The sequence below is a fragment of the Suncus etruscus genome, chromosome 2 (genome assembly GCF_024139225.1).
Source record: "Suncus etruscus isolate mSunEtr1 chromosome 2, mSunEtr1.pri.cur, whole genome shotgun sequence".
Lineage (NCBI taxonomy): Eukaryota > Metazoa > Chordata > Mammalia > Eulipotyphla > Soricidae > Suncus > Suncus etruscus.
In genome coordinates, this window is record NC_064849.1 from 141,534,107 (window position 1) to 141,555,569 (window position 21,463).

The following is a 21,463-nucleotide window of genomic DNA, read 5'->3' on the forward strand; positions in this document are numbered from 1 at the left end:
TCTGTTCTTATCACAACTATTATAAGAACTTGAACTCTTTCATTTTTATTTCCTTGTCACTAAAAATTATATCAGTCTAGGTAGAAGAATGTTATATGCAAGCAGGAAGACTAGTTTTAATAACAGGTACCACATGACTGATCAAGAAATAAATTCTGAGCAAAAATAAAGAATTGACCCAGAGAGTGCCAAATCTGAATATCACATAGATAGATAAATGATAGATAGATAAAGTGTATTTATAAACTATCTCTTGATGCAGTCTTGGGACAAGAAATAGCACAGTTCATGAAGTGCTTGACTTACGTGTGGTTGACACACAAGTTTGATTCCCAGCATCACATATATTCCTCTTACTACTGCCAGGAATATTCTCTGCTCACAGAGTCAGGACTAAACTCTGGACAAAATGGGGTATGGCTTCTCCATCAAAAAAGAGATCATGGGGCCGCCTTGCAAGCGCTAGCCAAGAAAAGATCTCGACCGCGGTTCGATCCCCCAGCGTCCCATATGGTCCCCCCAAGCCAGGGTCAGTTTCTGAGCGCTTAGCCAGGAGTAACCCCTGAGCATCAAACGGGTGTGGCCCAAAAAACCAAAAAAAAAAAAGAGATAATTTCATCATTATAATTTAAAGTTATCAGATTAAAGTATATAATGAATGAATAAAAATAAGTTATACAGCATTCAAAATATAGTTTCTGTAATTCAAATAATGTGAATTATTCTATCTATTCACACCAGAATAAGATCTTTGAAATGCATAAATTTGAGTAAAGAATTAATTTTAAAATGTTTAAAATATTTTGTTTATCTAGAACTGGGCTGATTATTTTTTCATAAAATTAATTAAAGTCAACAATTTTCACAAATAGTATCAAGAATAATCAATAGTAATAATCAATAATAATCAAGATATTATATATAGCATTGAGAAAATAGCTAAAATTATAGAATACATGACTAATATGTTCAAAGCTCCAAGTTGGATCATCACCACTGTATGCCATATGTTTGCCAAGAATTCCTGGGTCTAATCCTAATGACCTTGGCAACAATCTTTCAGTTCCACAGCACTAAGCTTCTAAGAATGCCCCCAGACCCTTAAATACTGGCAATGTTAAACCTTATTTAAAAATAATATAGGAATCAGAGAGATTGTACAAAAAGTAAAGAAGTTGTTTTACATGTATTCAATTCTAGTACCCTTATGATCCTCTGAGAACTGCAAGGATGCTTGAATGCTGGAGCTTCACTGGTTGGCCCAAAACACACACACAAAAAAAGTTAAAAGATATAGTGTATATAATTTACCAGGTATAGTAAATAATTTTACATATGTTCACTTATTTAATTCAACAGTTCAATAAAATGTGTATTGTAATTGTATTCATTTTAACTGAAAAATTTAGATATAAAGATATTAACTTTTATGACTTGAGCAATAATATAGCAGGTAGGATGTTTACCTTTCAAATGGTGTTCTGGGTTTGTTCTCTGACACCCCATATAGTCCCGCTAGGCTGCCAGAAATGGTTCCTGAGCACAGGGCCAGGACTAACCCCTGAGTGATGCTGGGTTGTGGCCCAAGCCCCCTAAAAGATCTTAACTTTCTCTAAGATCACAGAGATAATCATCAATAATTTCAATAAATTAATATTCACTCCTTATTTAGAGCCTATGATTCTTGTCGACATGTTCTTTTTGAAGTATTTAGCAAGATATAGATAACTTTAGATTCTATGCAATACTGTGCTTCAATTTTACATAATTTATTCTAATTCACTTTCACATTTGATTACAAATAACAATATGGAGGTTAGTAATTTGTCAGCTTTTTAGCAAAACACCATATTCCTTGTATTTGAGAAGGAATCTATATTTTGTAATTTTTTTATAAATAAAATTAAAAGAAAGTTACTAATTAATTGTAAAAGTCATGGTTATATATGTTTTCTCTGTTTCTTTATAGGCTTATATTTGATGAGAAAATTTGCTGCACATGATGGATATTATTATTGTATGAAGGTTATAATCTAGTAAGAGTATAAATGAGATAGGCAATAGGTGCTTTATAAAATGCTTTTTATTTTTACACTAAATAACTGATGTCCCAAGGAAGAATTGCTTGTTTTGTCTAGTTGTCAACATGAAAATGAAAGTAATGGAAGAAAACCAGAGTCTGTTTGATGCACATACTATTTGAGAAAAAAATAAATCATATTGGGTATAAACCTTGTGATAGGCAAAAATATGATTTTTGCAAGGTTGACATAATAACAAATAACAATTATTCCACAATATGTTAAAAGGCTGAAATTTAAAATAAAACCTACAAATAAAAATGCTTGGAAATATTTGCTTATATTATCAAGTAAAGACCAATATATACTTTAAGAATTTATCATTATATTGATTTTAAGGTAACAGACTGCCAAAAGAAAACAAGACATTTCTTTTATGTAGATGTTTCAGAAGTGTAGGTGACTCCAAACAGCACAGAGTAAGCACTCATTGTCACTATTTTTCATCTTGCAAAAGAATGTAGCATAGAGTTGGGTAAATTCTGACAAGGCAAAATAATACAAAATGAGAAACTAAAAAGAATGAAAAAATAAGCCATAAATTGCTTCTATCTGGTTCATAGTGGCTTAGTCAAAGAAATTGAAGATAAAATAATTCTTTATACAACTCTTGGTCCTTTGAGATTGTCATTTTTGCTTATATTATGGGCACAAACTTGCACACTGATACAAATACAGCAAACAAATTTAGCTAACAGTTAACCCTCTAAAATTTAAGGCACTAATCATGTACTAGGTTACCAAATGTTTTAACATACATTATGTAGAAAAAAGACAAAATTTTGTCTGAGTCAAATAGATTATATTATAACCTGAAGAAATCACATTTATATAAATTGCACTTAGTTTTTAAGTGTCAAAATCAGTAGAAATGTCAAACATTTTTAGAGACAAAAAGTAAATCTGACATTCACAAAAATTTATGATTATAGAGGCTTAATGGTTATCTTTTTGCAGAATAAATATTCAGAAAGAATCTAGCTCTGCTAAACCTATAAAATATTTAAAAACTGTCTACCTGGAGAAATATTAAAATACATAATTATATTTATTAAATATAGATTTTCACATATATCAGAAATCACATGCCAAAAATATTAAAACCAGACAAGTAAAAACAGTTATTATTAAATCTAAGATAAAAACTTTTAAATTATTGCTACTTTTTATTCCCATTCTACCCTGTGTATACTTGCTTTACTAAAAGTATGTCTAAACAATAAAAAGGATAAGTGATGCACTTAGTTTTTCTTGATGTCATAGAAATATGAGATTCAAAATTGCTGTTTTCTGAGCAATCAGTTATATGGTATTTTAAAATTGCTAATATAATTTTGAAAAGTATAAAACTACTTAGAAGTTTGAAGAGACTATTGGAATACCATACTCAAATAGTAAAGTAACATACATATTCTTTTAAAGTTATATTATCAATCTCTTAAACCTGTGATTCAAAGGTATCTAGTGGAAAGTGACCTCTTAACTAAAGTAAAAAGCACAAGAAAATGGGTCCTGTCAGAGCTGATTTAGGATTTTTCCACATGGTGACTTTCCACTTTCAATCTAACTAAAAATATGACCCAGCAGATGGTAAGATTCTCACTGCTGTCTAATGGGATATTGCTAGCCACAATATTAAACTTTAAAGACCATCTCAGTTCACAGAATGGGATATGGTCTTTGACAGACTGATCGTAGTTAGAAACTAAAGAGAGAAAAGTACAAATAACATTTGAAGGGGGAAGTAAATTATAAGTCATTACATTCTCAAATACCCTTAGAGATATCTTGACCTTGATGAAAGAAAACTTAAAGAGTGATGCATGACATAAGTGACATTTATTGGTAAGGAAATGTATGGATTTTATTATTAAACATATTAGTTTAAGAAAAGAAGAAATAGCACAGGGGTGGGGTGTTTGCCTTAAAAACGACCAACCCAGGGTCTATTCCTGCTTCACATATGGTCCTTCCAGCCTTCCAGGAGTAATTTCTTTTTTTTTTATTTAAAAACCTTGATTACATACATGATTGTGTTTGGGTTTCAGTCATGTAAAGAACACCACCCATCACCAGTGCAACATTCCCATCACCAATGTCCCATGTCTCCCTCCTCCACACCCGACCCCCGCCTGTACTCTAAACAGGCTCTCCATTTCCCTCATACATTCTCATTTTAGGACAGTTCAAAATGTAGTTATTTCTCTTACTAAACTCATCACTCTTTGTGGTGAGCTTCCTGAGGTGAGCTGGAACTTCCAGCTCTTTTCTCTTTTGTGTCTGAAAATTATTATTGCAAGAATGTCTTTCATTTTTCTTAAGACCCATAGATGAGTGAGACCATTCTGCGTTTTTCTCTCTCTCTCTGACTTATTTCACTCAGCATAATAGATTCCGTGTACATCCATGTATAGGAAAATGTCATGACTTCATCTCTCCTGACAGCTGCATAATATTCCATTGTGTATATGTACCACAGTTTCTTTAGCCATTCGTCTGCTGAAGGGCATCTTGGTTGTTTCCAGAGTCTTGCTATGGTAAATAGTGCTGCAATGAATATAGGTGTAAGGAAGGGGTTTTTGTATTGTATTTTTTGTTCCTAGGGTACAATTCTGATGACCAGATAATGACCAACCAGGAGTAATTTCTAAGCACAGATCCAGGAGGAAACCATGAGTGCTGCAGGTATGGCACAAAAATTAAACCAAATCAAAGCAACAAACAAAAACATGTAAGTCTAAACCTCTGATGTATGCCAAAGTATGATAATTATAATTGCTGTCTATGTAGCCCCAAATTTATTGTTTTCCGTCAGGCATGTTTTCTTGATTTTATAATTCAGAGAAACTCAATATGCTGCAACATAGCCACTAAAAGCAAAAGATTCATTAAATGTATATTTGCCACATAAAATGATAGAAATAAAAATAATTTATATTCATATCTTTTTATGACTATACCTGGCTATGCTCAGGAATCAGCTTGAACATAAATATTAATATCTATTTTTGTTTTTAGTGGCCAAATCCTGACTATGATAGGGATTTTTTCCTGGATCTGTGCTCAGTTATCTCCTGAGTGTTCAGGAGACCATATGTGATAGTAGGGATGAGATGGACCTGGGTGTGCAGCAAGTAAGGCAAGTAACTCATCTGCCTTTAACTTCTATTCATGCTAACATCACTAAATATATTTATTTTTTATATTTTAGGCATGTTAATTTTAATCATGTATAAATACATTTTTTGCTTTGAAAACACCTTATTTTTCATATCAAAAGTCAAAGATTATTCTTTTTGTGTACCTTTGTGTATTATGGCCAGTTTACATGAAACTTTAAAAAAATTGCTAAAATATATATTTTATTCTGGAATTAATAAAATATAAGTAGAGAATTATGAGCAACTGGTTAAATGTTATTTACCTTTTTATTATAGAGACACTGTAAACAGAGTAAATTAAATTCACATTAGAGGAGATTTATTATGTGAAATTATCTTGTACCTGGCCTCTCTAGACTTATTTGTTATATATCCAATGGATAGATAAAAGACCCAATTGAGAAGACTAATTTTGTTCGATATAAACTATCTTTACTACCAGCTCATAAAACACCAATACACATAATCCCTCAAATTATCCCTTATTACATATTCAAAGACACAGCCAGAGTCATAACAGCAATTACCTAGAAAAATTAACTATATTTAATTGCTCACAGGAGTGGATTCTCAATTCTGCCCTGAGGGTTGTCATGTGTATATCCCAGTAGAACCCATGTTTAAATGAAATGTTCTATGATTTCATGGCAGTTCAGGCACAAATGGATATTTTTGCTATAATGATAAAGATGGACAGTTTTATCTTCCCTAGTGATTTTAAATTGTAGGGGATATTAAATTTCTTTTCCTAATCGTTCTATTTAACCTTCCTTATGGGAAAAATAAAGACTAATACAATCATAAGAGAAAGACCTGGAACTTCAATAAAATATAATTTATAAGCTGGATTTCACAAAATAGTTCATTGACAATTACCTTAAGTTATACTAATTTACAAAGGATTACAAGAAATAAAGGAGGATATGGAAAATTACATATACAAATAAGTGTTAAAATTTGAAACAAATGCAAAATATAAATTATGAATTTGTCATTAATATAATTCAAAAAATATATAGTACATTTATCAGGAAGAAGACCTCTAGGCATAGGATTTATAAAGAAATGGAAAACTGAAAAGGCAATTTTAGTGTAAGTTAATTCTCTGTTTTGGGTGGTGTGGTAAAGTGGCATTACTTAGGGATCATTCCTGATGGTGCTCGGAGACTATCATCATTGCCTCAGAGCAAACCTGGTAGTTCCATGCAGAGACAAACACATTTCAGACTGTACTCCCTGTGGCTCCTTATATAAATGATTAATTATTAATAATTAATTATTAATGTTGTCTTTAGAATAGAATACATTTTATTTAGTGAGGCTTCTAGAATAAATTGTGATAGAATAGTTTTTATTTCTTTAGGTAAATTTTTCTTCTGTTAGGGTGCTTTTCCTTTGTAGAGTATCAAACACTTCAACTTCTTTCTAGTAATCGTGACTGCCTGGAAACTTGATACAATTTCTTCACTCACCAGAAATCTCAATAATTAGTGGATTTTATATTGAGTTTAACTTGTGTTAACACAAAGAAATAATCTGCAAAATTGAAAGCAACAATTTTGTTTATCTGGTATTCAGTAGATCATGCCACCAAAATGTATTCTTTTTAATAATAATGGTATAACTTCCTTGAAATCTTAGGGAGAGCAATCACTTTCACATGGCACCAATTAATATGTTTGTCATAGTATTATTTTTTTTTTTTTTGCTTTTTGGACACACCCGGCGGTGCTCAGGGGTTACTCCTGGCTCTCTGCTCAGAAATAGCTCCTGGCAGGCATAGGGGACCATATGGGACACCAGGATTCGAACCAACCACCTTTGGTCCTGGATCGGCTGCTTGCAAGGCAAACACCGCTGTGCTATCTCTCAGGGCCAGTATTATTTTTCTATTGGTTTCTTCTTTCATGTAAAAAATAATGCTATTCAAAATTATATTAATACCTGAAAAATAAAAATACTAAAAACTAAGTTATCCAAAAAACACATATGAAACCCAACAAGTCATAGAAATCCTATTCAAAAGTAAAAGAATGATCTTCACAATTACAGAACAATGTAAAGTTTTAGAATGCATCCATTTTTACCTCTAGCAAGCAATCATACATTTTATTCACAAAACTTTATATTGTAGATGATTTTTCAAAAGTTTTATTTTTATTTTTGTGTTGCCTCAATAAATGGCTTTATGTAGCTAAAGTGATGATTTCAATTTGATGATTTATAATTTGAAATTATAAAAGAAAACTATCAGGAAGTTTATATTTTTTATAGATATTCATCAAACTATGTTTATGTTAAACATACTGGTGATGCCTTATTCTCTTCAAAGTCAAAGGTTTCCAAGCACTTGAATTTAGTATTTAAATTCACACTTTAAACATAGCCTCCAATGAACTTTCTGCCAAGAAAATAGTCATTCTTAAAAATAGCTTACTACTCACATCTTTTATGAAAGTTATATAGAACTCTGCTATATAGTATTTCTAAGAAAAGTAATAAGAAATAGTTTCAATCAATCTAGTAGTCAGCTTAAAAGTTATTTTATACTTTTCACCAGAACCTTGACATTTCAAGTTTCCGAAACTTCTGGTTTTTAATCTGACCTTTTCTACCTAAATATCATATTTATACATTGCATTTTGATAACTCAATAAAGTTTTAAAATAAACATTTGGTGCCTTTGATTTGCAAGTATACTAAGCAACATGGAAAAAGCAAATTCAATTTTTTTTAATTTAAATTATTTTCGTGGCTTTGAGCAGCCTGTAACCTTTAAAACAGCCTAGATGCAATTCTGATTAACTCTTCTACTATTTAGCTTGGTGAGTCAGTGGAGATGAATTCCTTCCTTTATTACAGCAATAAGATTTTTTTTATCTGTAAAACTCTGGAAAATAACATATTAAATATTTTGCATTACTTTCAATACACATGAAAAATTATTTGTGTAATGTCAAATAGAGAAAACATGCAATTAAATGAAGAGAATATAAAAAATTAAAAATAACTAGATTAAAGGAAAATATTAATGTGTATATATATGTTTTTGTGCTTTTGATATAAATAATTGTATCTTTTACTTATAAATGGTTCAAAATTTCAGACTACTAATATAGTTTATTGATCAGTAAACATTCTAAACTGGGCACTATTATTATTATACCCCTTTAAGTAAAAAGGTAGATCTATAAAAGGTTTCACAATCTCACAGAAAAAGTGGATTTAAAAAATTATGTATTCTAGCTACTTTTTAAAAAACAAGCCTGTTTTTCATGAGAAGGTGTATCATTCCTAAGAATTCTGGAGTTTTAAAGATTTATCTCAGGGGAGATATACAACTCAGGCCTGTACAGGGTCTCAGGATTGCATTGATTGCAGAGACCGATGGATGTAGCAATAGCCTATGTAGCCTTGTTGATGTCTGAACACTATCAGTCATGAGCAGCTATCACTGTTCTAAGCACCTAAGATGATAAATGGATTAAGATTCATAAACGGACTGAATATTTCCAAGATTGAATATGCCTCACAGATTCACAAGTCTAGGAAAGAAAGAAAAAGAAAAAGAAAAGAAAGAAATTAAAAGAAGAAAAAAGAAAGAAAAAATGAAAGAAAGAGATGAAATAGAAAGAGAAAGGGAGAAAAAGAAAGAGAATGAGAGAAAGATGAAATAGAAACACAGAAAGGGATAAAGATGGAAAGGGAGAAAGAAAAGGAAGGGGGAAATAAAGAAGGAAGGAGTAAAGGAAAGAAGGAAATATGGAGGACAGTAAGAAATAAAGGAAAGAAGTAGGAAGGGAAATGAAAAGATGCAAGGAAAAGAGAAAGGTAGTGAGTGGGGGAGGGAGGGAAGGAAGGAAGTAGGAAGGAGAAGGAAGCTAAGAAAGGTAGGGAAACAATAAAGGAAGGAAGTAACAAAGAAACAAAGGATGAGGGGAGAGGAAAGAAGAAAGAAGCAAAGACGGGAAGGAAGAGACAAAACAGAAGGAAGGAACAAAGAAAGAGAAGAAAAGAACAAGGAAAGAAAGGAAGAAAGAAAAGAAGGAAAAGAAGTATTAGGAAGGAATAAATAAAGGAAGCAAAAAAAGAAATAAGAAAGGAAGGAAAGAAGAAATGAAATAAGGGAAGGAATGGAAAATAGAAGAAAGGAAGGGAGAAAAGAAGGGAATGAAGGAAGGGAGCAAGAAAGGGAAGTAAAGAAGCTAACGAGCGGAAAGAAGGTTGAAAAGAAGAAACAAAAGAAGGGAAGGAAGGAACAAAGAAAAGAAGAAAAGCAGGGAAGAATGAAGGAATAAGAGGAATGAGAGAAGGATAAACAAGGAAGAAAGGAAGGCAAAAAGAAATAAGGAAGAAAGGAAAGAAGAGAAGTAAATAAGATCAGGAATGAAAAAAAAGGAATGAAGAAACAATGAACAAAGGAAGGAAATGAAGGGAGAAAAGAAGAGAAGGAAGGAGTAAGGAAGGAAAGAAAGAATAAAGAAGGAAGGGGTGGTCGAATTTTGTGAGATGGTTATGTTTTGAACCTAACTTCATATTCTCTAGGTTACTGTGATGGCTGAGAAAATGTTATTTTCGTTCTCTGAGATATTAATCACTTCCAAAATAAAATTTAAATGAAGTTTGGAAAATACAAATTATCTATAATCAAAACAAAACATTTACATTACTGCATAATAGTACTTAAAACTACTTGTCTCTTTGGCTTTGAAAAAACAATATGTTAGTTAATGTTTCACATTCATTACAAATACTTTAAAAAAACTGTCATAAAACCTGTTGCTTACAAATTTATATTAGTAATATTCTGTATGTACTATGGTGGCCCCTATGTATAACTCAAGTGTGTGGTTAACAATAGCATCTAAATTTGTCTAAATCCAATCTGGTATTTGCAGCACAAAAGTGTATATTGCCTAGAAAAAGACTTTTTAGAACCAATTCCTGTGTCTAGAGTACAGGTGCGGGAAGGGTGGGGTGGATGGAAATCTGGGACATTGGTGGTGGGAATGTTACACTGGTGAAGGGGGTGCTCTTTACATGACTGAAACCTAAGCACAATCATGTTTGTAATCAAGGTGTTTAAATAAAGATATTATTAAAATAAAAGAACCAATCCCTGTCATTTAGTTATTTGTGAGTATTTTTCTAGGCCTCTTTCCTCCATGTTATAATAACTGACATTTGAACATCAAATTTATTTTCTTTCTTGTGGCTACTTACATTTTCTTTAGTACTTAGGTGCAGCATATTAATAAAATAAATAAAACTATAAATAAGTCAAATGGTGGGAAAATGATCATATAACCTTTAGAGATATTGCAATAAGTAGAGCATAGAAATGAGAAAGTAATAGAGAAGAGAGAGAAGGGGGAGAGAGAGAAGGGGATAGAGAGAAAGAGTGACAGAGAGAAAGAAAGAGAGAGAGAGAGCAAAGGCAAGCTATTGGAGATATTGCATTTAGATATAACCTTTAGAGATATTGCAATAAGTAGAGCATAGAAATGAGAAAGTAATAGAGAAGAGAGAGAAGGGGGCGAGAGAGAGAGAAGGGGATAGAGAGAGAAAGAGTGACAGAGAGAGAAAGAGAGAGCAAAGGCAAGCGATTGGATTGGGGAGGGTATATCTGATCTGATTATTTCCTAGATCAACATAAACTATAAGCTATAAACAACCGTGAAGAAAGACTCAACAGGTCTCTTTTTATTCCTTCGTTTTATTCTCTTGTGTATTAAAACCTGGAAAGAATTTCTATCCTATTACTCAAATTTTGACAAAATTGATTTCTGAATTTTAATTAGCTTATGTAAATTATGTAAATTTTGCAGTCACAAATTCTGTAATAACATGCAGTGGTTAAGACAAGAGTACTGAAGGTGTTGTAAACATTATTAAAGAGTTTAATGTGCTTGATCTGAATGCAGTCAAACCATTCAATCTCTGAACTACATTATGTTTCCCAAGCACTGCCAGGAATGGACCCTAAAGACAGAACAAAGGTTAGCCCGTGAAAATCAACAAATGTGGTCCAAAATACACCCTTTTCCCCCAAAATGGGAATTGTAGTTTTGAAGATATATGGTGAATTCTGATCCCACTCAAAAATAAAATAGAGAATTATTGAGTAGAATATTCTTTAGAGAAAATAATATGTGCAAAATGCAAATAAATGCAGGACCTGCTCTCTCATTGTTTCATTTTATAAATTAGTAATTTTTGTTAAGTTGTCATTTCTTTTTTGTTTGTTTGTTTGTGGGTCACAACCAGCAATGCTCAGGTATTACTTCTGGCTCTACACTCAGAAATTGTTCCTGGCATGCTCGGGGGACCATATGGGATGCCAGGGCTCAAACTACTGTCATTCTGCATGCAAGGCAAACTCCCTAACTCCATGCTATCTCTTCTGCCCCAAGATGTCATTTCTTACAGGCATTTTTAAGACAAGTCAGAATTTAATTCATATTGCTATTTGCCATGTAGTGATATGAATGAGATATATTATTGCATATTACATTATTCGTATATAGTAAATAATACATGATGTGTTTAGTAACTTTTTCCAATCTATTCTCAATTTTATTTCTTTTGACCTCTCAGAAACAGTCAGCAATAGTAAATTCTGCTATATGCATCCCAGTTCCCCTTCTTTTAAATATATAGTATAGACATCCTCCTAATGGGATATATTGATTTGAACAATAAGTACATATTTATAGTGACATTTGTTGTTACTCATAAGTGTACATTATTATATATTCAACTTATTTTAAAGAATATTTTCACAAACTTTTAGTGTAGTTCAAATGCTTATTTGAGCTTCCAGATATTCATCTTATAGTTGTTCTTGATTTTGCAATTAGTTTGCTATAGTTTTGCTTGTAATTATTTTGGTTTTTATTATTGCTATATTTTTCTTAACCTAGAAGAATTTATATACTCTCAGAAGCCCTGTTGTATTTTAATATTACAATTTAATAGTACTATTTTTATTAACTGCAATTATAAAGTACTGGGTCATTAAGCAGGTAGCTTCTTTTCTTTTTTCTTTTACTTCATGAGAATATTTATATTATTCTATTCATTAACATTTATATTTGGGAACTACAAATAAGCTTGAAACCAGAAAAAAAAAATCTGGCTGTAATTTCTTTAAGAAACAGATCGCAGAGTTCTGATATAGAGTGTTTTTTTTTTTTTAACAGAAAATAGACAAATTAATCCAGCAATGACATTTCCTCTGACATGTTTTATGCCTAGCTTGTCACTGGTAATTGAAACAGAAGGTAGAGTGGTTTTAAACCTTCCTGATAGGATATCACTTGACTTCAGTTTGTCAATTTTTGCTTCTCTTCCTGTTTTCTAACAGTTCATAGCTCAGATAAGAAACCAAAGTTTAGGTGGAAAAATAGTGTGGATTAGTTGAGGTAGCAGTAGTGACACAACAAAGATTGAATCTGTGATAGTAAAACCTGCAAATTTTAGGAGAAATTCCTGTCTTCTTCTTGGGTACTTCATGCACATTTCTCAAAGACAAACAAAAATAGTTTCATATATCTTGTTACATATCATCTCTAATATTTGCTCTGACATTATGAACATATTAGCAAATTATTTACATAGTACAACTTGTCTATTTAATATATGCCTACTTAAGACAACATGCAAACTTTTTACTAAAAAACTTACATAAATTTAAAATCAGTGTTTTTTTGGCAGCACAGGGGATAAAATCCTAATATGAGTAATCCAAGCATGTAAGGAAGGCATGTACTTTAACATTGTCATTACTCTAGCACACATAACTAGAAATCTTTATTTCCTAGAGAATTTATGTTAAATGCTATTTGTTTATATTCAGCTATATTAATAATAGTTTTATTTTCATTTTTTTACATTTTTGTTTTATAAAAATTAGCAATTTTGATCTCACAAAAATATTAGGTAAATTTTGAGGAAATAGTACAAAGATTCAGGTCTTTTGAAAAACAGATTCTAAAAGGAGAAAATTGTTCCAGACGCACTTAAGCAAAACATCTGCTAGAAACATTAACACTGAGTGCAGTTAGAGAAATAACTACACTGAGAACTATCATAACAACGTGAATGAATGAGGGAAGTAGGAAGGCTGTCTAGAGTACAGGCAAGGGGGGAGATCTGGAACATTGGTGATGGGAATGTTGCACTAGTGAAAGGGGGTGTTCTTTACATTACTGAAACCCAGCTAAAAACATTTGTAATCAAGGTGTTTAAATAAAGTTATTAATAAAAAATACTGAGAGGAGATAATATGCTAAGAATGTTTTAAGACTATATGTAAATTTGAAACTTCTAAAAAAAAGAGGAATGAAAGAAATTTAGAGTCATAGACGAAAGGCAAGTTCTAGGTTTTTCAACCAGGTATTTAGGTAATCTTTAAGTTAAAAAAGTCCTGTCTCCCACAAGTAACTTGAACTATCTCTCTCATGCTCAGTCATCAGAACATCAAGTGGATAGAAACTTGAAGATAGAAGAATTTAAAATCTAACACAACTTTTGACAGTTTATGTTGTCAAGTATATGAAAAATATTTTGTTAGCATTCATAAACCTATACTTCAAAATATATTATCAAGTAAAAGATAGAAACTTAACATTTTATTAAGGAAATTACAGAAACTAGGCTTTCAAAAGCTTAATATAATATTAAAGAAAATACAAAAATTTGGTCTTAATTGAGGGGTTATAACATAACATTTTGTGGCCCACGGCTGGCCTTCAAATATCGCAGTATTCGCGATTATTCACTTACCGAATAATCTCAATAAGAATCACATTAGTAAGGGGGCCACAAAATGTTTTATGGAGAGCTACAAACAGCCCACTGGCCACAAGTTCGAGACCCCTGGGTTATATGAAGTATTTTAAAGTTATTTGCATGTGGCTATTTATTTAATTTGACATTTGTTGTTGGGCTTGTTAGGATAGTGCATAATTTTCTTCATAAAAAATGTAGTCACGTAAGTCAAGATTATGGTTTGGAAGGCATTGCCAGATCTCATAATAATTGCTGGAGGAAGAATTTCAAAGGCTGGACTGGAAAATGGTACTTCATTAAGTAGTATGAGACTAGTAAAGTCCTTAATTATTTTACAAAGAAGGGAAAGCCAAGCTAGAATATGGCATAGCCCTAAAAAGAAAATCATATAATGATTACAAAAGATATGTATCAGTGAAAATTCTTTAAAAGTAATATTTTTAAAAAATCATTTAGAATCATTAAATACCATATATGATTCATAAATATCGGCACCTGAATTTAGCCTTATGCTAAGGAACTCTCAAATGGGGAATTCCTTCTTTCTTCTCTATCTTCCAGTAAACTTTTATCTAGTAAAAATATAAATTATATATATATATATATATATATATATATATATATATATATATATATATATATATATATATATATATATAAATGAGGGGCCTGAGAGAGATAGCATGAAGAAAAGGAGTTTGTCTTGCACGCAGAAAGTTTGTGGTTCAAATCCTGGCATCCCATATGGTCCCCTGAGCCTGCCAGGAAGGATTTCTGAGCATAGATCCAGGAGTAACCCCTGAACACTGCTGGGTGTGACCCAAAAACCAAACAAAAAATATATAAATGAAAATAAAACTGTCACCAATAACAACCATATTGACTTCTAACTTTTCACTGAAGGTAGCTTAAAATTTGATTAGAGCTATAGTTATAAGCACTATTCATTTATTATTATGTTTCATTTATAATTGTTACCAAGTTACCACTACCAAAACCAAAGTTCCAATACCATCTACAAGGCATTGACAGACCTTTACAAGAAAAAAAAATCTAAGGCCATTAAAAAATGGGGAGAGGGGCCGGGCGGTGGCGCTGGAGGTAAGGTGCCTGCCTTACCTGCGCTAGCCTAGGAGACGGACCTCGGTTCGATCCCCCGGCGTCCCATATGGTCCCCCAAGCCAGGAGCGACTTCTGAGCGCATAGCCAGGAGTAACCCCTGAGCGTCACCGGGTGTGGCCCAAAAACCAAAAAAAAAAAAAAATGGGGAGAAATGGACAGATATTTTTACAAAGAAGAAATACAAATGGCCAAAAGACATATAAAAAAATGCTCCACATCACTAATTATCAGTGTCATTCTTTTTCGATTAATACAGTTTTTATTGGATGAAAACCAGAAATCATAAAGCCCAGGTCAATCTTGTTTTAATTAAAAATTGTTTTGACTATTTTGGGGAGTGACTTCCCAACCTACTGTCTAGTCAAACCTGGCCTCTGGCCACCAGCAATTTTGGTACCCTGTTATGCTCTTACATTTGAAGCTTCATTATTATTATCTATAAAACAAAAAGATATAAAAGCAGTCAGGGTCGGAACCAAAACAATAGTACAGATAGAACGTTTGCCTTGCACCCAACCAACCCAGATTTGATCCTCAGCATCCCGTATGGTCCGCCAATGCTGCCAGGAGTGATTCCTGAGTGCAGAGCCAGGAATAATATCTGAGCAGCAGGGTGTGATCCTCAAATAAATAAAAGGGTATTTGCCTTCTAAGTGGCTGATCTGAATTCGTGTCGCCCCAACCCCGCCCTTTCCCTGTGCCTCATATAGTTCCTGGAACATTGCCAGGAATGATTTCAGAGCAGAGACAGAAGAATGAGGTGGATAGCAGGTAACATGGGCAGGGTTAAGGGACCTTGGGAACATCAATGCTGTAGAGGTGTGGCATTTGAATATACCTAAGCTACAAAACCACAATGCAGTAAGTATGGGACCCAATTTAATTATAAATTTTAATTAAAATGACTCTTTCCTTGAGAGAGCACAATATACAATGTAAAACCATCCCATATGCTGTATCCCCAACCCCAGGTGAACGAGTCTGAATCAAAGTCAGGTAAGAAACAATTCAGACCAGGCTGAGGGTGAAACACATGTAGTCTGGCAGTCTTCTACCCAGTATGAAACTCCTGCTGCCTGCCAGAACTACTGTTTTTATTGAGTACAGGGACCACCCCTGGGTGGGGCAATAAATCCACCTAGGTTTACAAGTAAGACAATCTCTGTTTCGGGGTGATTCCAAGTTATAAAGAAACATAAAAGAAAGCAGGGATGATCTTTTGGGGGTATAATAAGGTGTAACCCAATAATACAATACATGATTCTCTATATATATACATACATATATATACATACATATATATGCATATATATATATATCAGTGTAAAACTGCTATACTTCCTTTTTTATTATGGACTGATACAATTCTATCAAAAATATATTGAGTTTTACCATCATAATTATTTGAATAACATTTAACTTGGATCTTATGTTTTCTTTGTTGTATACTTTTTAGGGTATAATCATTTGTTTCTTCTCTCTCAAGCAGTGGAGAGGAAGCCACTCAGTTAATATAGTTGCTATTCAATACAAGAACCCAAAGATGCAGTGGCTACTGAGGCACTGACTTGCCCAATGTGGGCCTTTATTTTTTAACAAAAATGTCAGATTATAGAGAACATATAGCATTTATTACAGGTGTTTTTGTTTATTGCTTTCATATTTTAAGTAGAGATTCTAGTTGGAAAAGATGAAAAATATTTCTGAGAAAGAAGCCTCTCCTCCCCTTACCCCCAAGCAGACTTTCCCTTCCCAATTAGATTTACACCACGGGCACTTCTCTCAACTTAAGAAAGAATTTAGTCATTTGGTTGGGAAATTTCCACATGCTAATACATTTGGCAAAAGCTAAGAAGTGGGACACAACAGAAGGCTTGTTCTCAACATTGCCAGTGAACAGTAAATTATTTCTCTAGCTAAATTTTTTTCTAAAACTTGATTTAAAAAAATCCTGTTTATGAAGACCAGAGTATAAATTTTTCAAAGAATATATGCTACTTAAAGTAAAAATTATTTTAATTTCTGCCTCTATTTTGTAGTAAAATAATCTAAATATATAAATTAATTTAATCATGTATTAATTTTTAGTTCTATAAATATGATCGCTAAAAAGTAAAACATCTGATTGCATTAAAGTGAGAAACCCTGAAACAGACATTTAGAAAAGAAAATGATAGAAATTAAAAATGATGAATTATACACAAATACTGAAAAGATAAAAGAAAAAGGTTTTACTTATTACAAAAAGTAGTTTAAATCAATAACAGATAACTAAAGAATACTGTAAAATAAAATATTGCTGAACATCTTTAAACATTAGTATAGTTAATAGGAAAATAAATTGAATAACCAACATCCTATAAAATATTCTTCACTTATTCTTAAACAAAAGTAAATTAAAATAAGTACCTCCTTTTTTAAATAAAGTGAGCATTTAACACTCATGGAGTGTTAAACCTTCATGCAGAATGTTGGTGGTTCAAATCCCGGCATCCCATATGGTCCCCACCCCCCACGCCCTGAAAGTGCCAGGAGAGATTTCTGAGCATAGAGCAGGAGTAACTTACCCTGAGTGCTCCCAGGTGTGACCCCAAACAAAACAAAAAAATCTGTGATAATTTTGATACTATTTTATCTGTTGTAAAGGATAACTGTGATATTATGTTGTTTAGGTCAGAGAGGTTGTACAATGGGTAGAACTCTCACCTTGTATGCAGGCAACTGAAGTTCTATTCTAGGCATCACATGTGGTCCCCCCAAGAAGTTTTAGTAGTGTTAAATAAGTAAAGAGCAAGAAAGCCAGGGTAATTATTGGATATTACCTCTGTGTGTATATATATGATATACATGCATATTACATATTATGTATATAATTATATGTAGTAATAATAAAATATATAATATGGATGCAAATCATGCTGTTAGCTTGAAATTGTTAATGGTTTGATGACTTTAGCCAGACATTTATTAATTGATAACTGTCAATCATGACAACTTTTTAAAACTGAGGATATGCATAGATATATCTGAATTAGAATATAATTGTTGAAATTTTGTCATCCAAGTGTGTATTTGATTAATCCTATAACCAAAAGCTTAATGTGCATATATTCAGTCAGTTCACTGTATGAATTTATCCATGAATATCTTATTGCAGGGAACTAATGTTTATAAACAAATATGATCATCTTGCCCTTTTTGTAGATGTAAGAAATATGGAAACAACCTACCTGTCACATTTAGGTACAGACTCTAGTCAGAGTAATAGTAACTAAGTCCAGAAAACATCTAAAGTTTAAAATTTTAATTTCCTTCTAACAAATACTACTTGATGCGTGACACAAAGGCTTTATTAACATTTGACTACAGTATCATTTCCTTATGAAAGGAGCTAGTACAGCTTAGTTAAACCAACAAAATCATAATCATTTGAATTGTCTGTAAACTACTGTTACTGTTAGCTACATTTATAACCTTGCACTTATTTGTTTAGTAGAACCAAAGAATTTAAATACAGAAAGCACAAGAATAAGCAATGATAATACATTGAATCTAGATCATCTGGGCAATTTAGAAGGTGGATTTTTAAAATGTTTGAGGCAAAATTACAAGTGTAATAGTACTTGTGCAATCCTACAGTAAATCTAGTAAAAATTAAAAAAGACAAAAAAGAATCCAAACAAGGGGAAGTTCATTGTAAAAATATTATCAAAATATTTTTATTTCAAGATATTTTTTGTTTTCATCTTTAAATCAATGAAGAGAAAAAGTATATATTTAAAAATATTGGTCCGCCTATTAACTGCTTTTCAATATTTTCACTTTTAATCAATATAGCCATTAAAGTTGACAAAACAATAAAAAACAGATAAAAAGGACATTGAGTCCCAGGACTAAGTCATTCCCAAAAAGCAATTGTAGATTTCCCTCAATATTCTTACCTTGCATTGCCATTGAAGATACTAAAAAAGTTTTTTTTGTTGTTTTGAAGTCATAAACTAAAAGAGCTCAAGTGACCAGAAATAAAATAAACTTTGAAAGTGTTTTAAGAAAATATATTCTAAGTAAACAGAAATATTATTATTTCTGCAATGGTGCCACAGTAGAGCACTTGCCTTGCATATGGCTTACCCTGGATGGACTGCAGTTTGATACCCCAGCTTCTCATATGGTCCCCCAAGCCAGGAGCGATTTCTGAGCGCATAGCCTGGATAACCCCTGAACATCAACGGGTGTGGTTTTTATTCTAAAAATATATTCAATGTTTAAATATATAAAAGCAAAGCTTTAAATTCAAAATGCTTCTTTTGATTTTTCACAAGGAAAATAATATGCTTTAATTTTCTTAGATTTTCCCAATCATTAAGATTTTGCTTTGTCTACCCCATTATGATAACTGGATTTTCGAAGGGTATCACAAAACGTCTCTTCTTTATTTTGTACCAGCTCTGACAAAAAGTTTCTTAAATATTATTATACTTATGAAAAATAGTTTTCTTACAAGATAATCATAGTAGTAGTGAAGAGATTAATTTGTTAGGCTTTCTCACTCAAATTAAGAATCAAAAATTAATAAATAAATAACACCTGCACTCATTGTCAACTTGCTACTTGTTCTCAGTGATTACTCCTGGAGGGGATCTTGGGGGCCTTATTGGGTGCTAGATATTGAATCCTTGCCCTTTGCCTGCCAAGCAAGTTGCCCTATCTTCTATATTACTCCTATCTTGGTCTGAATTTTGAACTTAGCATACGAGTAATCTTTCTGCTGCTTGAAGTAGGATTATATTGTACCAAGAACAAATGACCAGCCTTCTGCATGAAGGTCTATACCACTTAGAAATATCACTGTAGAATTCTGATGCGTTTCAGAGCAGAATGCAAAGAACAGCCAGTGAGCAAACACGTTTAAGATGACTGCCCAAAGGCTATCCTATTTTCCTAGGGGTGTAGTAGTCTGTACCATTTAAGTCTGTTTCTCTACAGTTTAAGCTACTTGTAGGATAAAAAAAAAGGGGGGGGATTATCAATAAAGAAAAACAATGAGAGAGAGAGAGAGAAAGGGGATTATCAAGAAAGAAAAACAACGAGAGAGGGAAGGACAAGAGTAATAGTTGCCACAGCAGCATTGCTGAGGAGCCCGGAGATCTTGAGAGCAGTTTATCCTTGCCTGACACAGAGCATGAAATCCCTGAAATCCCAGAGCATGGCCAAAGGGAACCATCCTTGGAGAAGAAGCAGTGGTTGGTCATCAGATTGAAAATCAAGTTTCTAGAGAGATTGCCAAAGAAAATATGGCAGTGCTGGATCATAGTGTCAGTGCTAGAAGGGGCTCTTCAGTGCTGTTCCCAGAGATAGGAGTCTGTCAGTGAGTGGTATCCTGATTTGGTATGGTGGGTGTGGTGCTGGAAACTGTGGAGCAGTACGCAGGCCTATTTGCTCTATTGAGCTCAAGGGACTCAGACATTATCACCAAGGAAGTGACTAAATGAGGAGCAAGATTAAGTGAGGCAGGAGGGCATGTGATTTGGGCACATGAGCATGGCTGTGAGGCTCTGAGGCTACAGGGTATTAGACAACCAGCAATGAGAGTGAGATTAGGGATTCACTCTTGTTGCAGCAACCATTTGGCCCACTACTGCCATCAATTCATGGGCACCCCAGGCAGTGCTCTTGGCCCATCTGTATTTTAAACTAAAGTTCTTCCACACAGAGAAAAGCTTGGCCTTGGAACAAGCACAACCAGAGACCAGCAGCTGTGGTGATAGTGGGCAAATTTTGGAATCAATAGAGCCATTGTAAACTCAGGCTAGTGTTCCTTAAGAAGAGTGTTTCAGCTCTTTAATTTACTTCATACTGCACATTTTTTTTAAGGCAAGGAGTCCCACAGGGGGAAAAAAAAACATAAAAGGGGCTGGAGAGACAGGACAGTGGTAGGGGCTTTTGCCTTGCACGTGGCCAACCAAGAAAGTACCTAGGTTTGATTCCCAGAATTCCATATGGTCCCCTGAGCCTACCAGGAGCAAATTTTGAGCCCAGAGCCATGTAATCTCTGAGCTCTGCTGGTTGTGATCCAAAAACAAACAAACAAACAAACAAAAAACACCATAATAAAGCACCTACACAATGGGAAAGCAGTGCAAAACACCTCCACACTTAATGAATGAAGATGAAGGTTCTGAGGACTCAACTAACATCAAGTACCTATATTGCTGCTTTGATAAATACTTTAGAGAGGATGGGGCAGGGCGATAGCATAGCGGTAGTTTGTTTGGCAAGCATGCTGCATACATGGGTTCAATTCCT